Source organism: Lathyrus oleraceus, chromosome 4 (assembly GCF_024323335.1).
Source record: "Lathyrus oleraceus cultivar Zhongwan6 chromosome 4, CAAS_Psat_ZW6_1.0, whole genome shotgun sequence".
In the NCBI taxonomy this organism is placed as follows: domain Eukaryota; kingdom Viridiplantae; phylum Streptophyta; class Magnoliopsida; order Fabales; family Fabaceae; genus Lathyrus; species Lathyrus oleraceus.
Genome location: NC_066582.1, coordinates 294,681,303 through 294,684,809, shown reverse-complemented (window position 1 = coordinate 294,684,809; position 3,507 = coordinate 294,681,303).

The following is a 3,507-nucleotide window of genomic DNA, read 5'->3' as shown; positions in this document are numbered from 1 at the left end:
CTTCGCATACATCGAGATTCAAATTGGTAGAGAAAGGATCATTATGTTCAATGTAGCCCTCTTCCAATATATATCACTGCTTTCAAATTTGTACAGATCTATGGAGTCTTGCCATTTGCAGGCTACCATTCCATCAAATAAATTTGAGCCTTTATCCAATTATTTGCACTCTTATTTGTTTCAATTCAATAAATGTTTTGCATGTTTTAATTGATAAAATGTCATTGTTTTAAACAAATAAAATTTTTCAAAAAAATTGTTGTTTTAAACAAAGTGAACATTCACAATGATGAAAGGATACTTAAGAATTTCTCAGTGCTCTCCCAAGGGTGGCATGATTTCCAACAGGTAAGACATGTGTTCATATTCCTGGCATGGTTGTATCCTCTTTATCCTGTTTGCTGATGGGGTTGTTCCCCAAGCAGAGTTGTTGTTATGGGTTGTTCCCCAAGCAGAATGCTTGTTAAAGATTTCGTTTTCTTCTCCAGCAGTATTCTCTCCCAGCATGGGCATTTTCCTTTTGGAAGATTCGGTAATTGGTGGTTTGAAACCCAGGTACTCCGTTTCTTCCCAGTACGGTCGCTAGCGGGGTTGTTGTTTCTCTCCCAGCATGGTTGTTTTCTTTTGAAGATTTAGTGTTTGATGGATTGATATCCCGGTATTTTACCGCTTTCCTCAGCGCAGTCGCCTGCAGATTTGTTGCTATCTCCCCATCAGTGCGCTTATCCCTTCAGCAGGACAGTGATTATGTTCCTTCTCAGCAGTTGTGGATGTTTTCCTCAGAAGAGTCAGCATTTAGTGGTTGATTCCCCAGCTTTCTTCCATATCCCCAATGGATTCTTCAGTGAATTCCCCAGTGGAGCCGTCAGTAGATTTGTGGTTTGGTGGACTGTATTTGTACAAAATCCCCAATAGAGTTGGTATCTCCAACAGAATCAGGATTGCATCTGAGTTTCTCCTCAGAGTTTCCGCCAGAGCTGGTATTCTCGACAGAGTTGCTTTTGTGGCAGTTTCTGCTTGTTGAAATCTCTGTTTCCCCGGTAGGGTCGGTTGGTGGTTTAGCATCCATAGATTAGGTTGATTTCCTGATTGTTTGATCCTCAGTAGAGTGGCTTATTGCAGAATCTACTTGTGTGATATGTTTTTCCTTCAGTGGATGTATTCCCGATGGAATAAGCTACTTGTGTTCTCCAGGTAGAGTTGCTTGTGCAGAAGATTCTACATGGATGATCTGTTCTCCCTCAGTGGTTTGTTCCCCAGCGGAGTTGCGTGGAGTTGCTTTCATAGCAGTCCTCGCTTGTGCAGTGAACTTTTGTTTCTCAGTTGATATTGAAGATCCCTTGCAGATATTTTGGGATTTCTCCATTTCCCCAACAGATTTGTCTTTGTGGATGTCGTTGCCTGTTGTGACTTTCTGTTCGTCAGTTGGGTTGTTGTTGATCCATTACTCAGAGATTTGGCGTTTCTTTGATATCTCTGATCTTTTGGCTTTCCCGCAGATCTTTGCTTTTCAATATGTAGATCTCCAGAAGATTGGTTTTCCAGTTGGTTCTTCCCCTGGAAGTGTAGTACCGGGCGTTTGATTCCCGAACTTGTTTGTGTTGGATATGTCTGTTTTGTCAGCATTCATCAAACATAAATCATGCATATTCATGCATAATCATAAAACATTCAGATATTCATGTTGCATTTTGCCATATATCCTTGTTTTGTTGTCTCCTGCTATAGGAATTATAGATCTCTCCAATAGATCTTCCCAAGCAGATGTCGGGTGTTTAAATCTCTCCATATAGAGTCAGCCCATAAGCAGAAAGTGTCTGTCTTTTCTTCTGCAGTTCTTCACCGAGATTATCCTCGTGGATGACGGTTTCTTCCGTTTCCTCCCAACACATATATTGGGATGGATTTTCCTATTGAGTTATATCCTCATAGGATGAGTCTTGATTCAGTCTGTCTTTTCGGTTTGGTTCCGAATTGGCATTTGTCAACTGTTTCTCGTGCTTCCCTGTGGAATAAATGAATGAATTGCCCAGTAACCGGCAATAATTCTTTTATCCCCAGCGGAATCTTTTTGGGCCTCTACCCTTATACCGGTAGTTGTAAGTCCTATGTTCCCTCTTCTTGCTGGAATTTGTGGTTATATACCTTTTATTCCTCGGCAAGAGTTGATCGGTTTTCTACCCAATTTTCGGTAGTTGTAAATCCTAGTTTTTCTGCTCTTCAGCAATTTGTGGTTCGTTATAAACCCTATTTTGTTTCCCGTGCGGAATTGTGATTCTTTCATTCCCACGCGGAGTTGTGGTCTACCCCGTATTCGGTGGATGTAAACCCTATCCTTTTATCCTCATCAGAGTTGATTGGCTACTACCCCGTATTCGGTAGTCGTAAGTCCTATCTCTTTTCCCCTAGCAGAGGTAACCTTTGTGGTTCGTTCTGGTTGATGGTGGATTTTGTACTATTGTGGTTTTATTCCCAACGGAGTCTGTGCTTTTTGTGGATAATTGCCGGATGCTAGCAATTTTATCCCCAGCCAGAGTTTTGGTATTCTACTCCGTATTCGGTAGTTGTAAACCCTAATTTCTCCCTTTGCAGAGTTAACCTTGTTGTTCAACCTAACCGATGTTGGTTACTCTTCGTGGTTATCTTCATTCAATATTCGATGTTGATATTCCTCCTTTGCTTCTGGATAATTGCCGGTTGCTAGCAATTGTATCCCCAACAGTCTTCTGGATCATTGTCGTATGCTTGCAATGTTATCCCTTTTGAAGTTGCCAGCAAATCCTTGTGGATAATTGTTGTTTATGCAATTCATCCCCGGATCATTGATTCTTTGTATCAATGTATCCCCAGCGAGTCTTCTTTCATTTACCCGTTTGCTTGGTAATGATTGTTGCTCCCTTTGATTGGTCATCATTATATACATAGTTTGGTATCCCGATGCCTTTCTTTTCGGTCGATTTATCCTTTGTTAACCCAGTAACCGGTTGTGGATAATCTTCCATGCGAGTATGTTATCCACGTTCTGACGGTAATGGATAATATATCTCATGCACTCTTCAGTCGAAGCCTTTTGTGTTTCCCTAGTCGAGTAAGATTTGTGTCCCTTTTGCGGAATTGAATATTCATTGTTCTTGGATAATTGTCGGATGCTTGCAATTTATCCTCTGTGAGTTGTCTTTCGTTTACCCGTATGCTTGGTATCGACTGTCTCTCTTTTTGGTTAGTCACCTATTATATGCCCTAACCGGTATCTCTGGTGTCTCTTCCTTTTTTGAGTGTATTATTCACGTTCTGACAGTAATGAATAATATATCTCTTGCGCTCTTTGGTTGGAGTCCTTTGTTGACTTTCCCCAGTAGAGTAAGATTCGTATTCTTTGTAGAATCGAATATCCATCCTTTAACAAGTTTGTGTATTGGATGATGAGTGTCTTGGCATATATACCAATTCACGTTTTCGGCAGGTCACCTATTATATACCTCGGTATCCCTGGTGTTTCCTTCCATG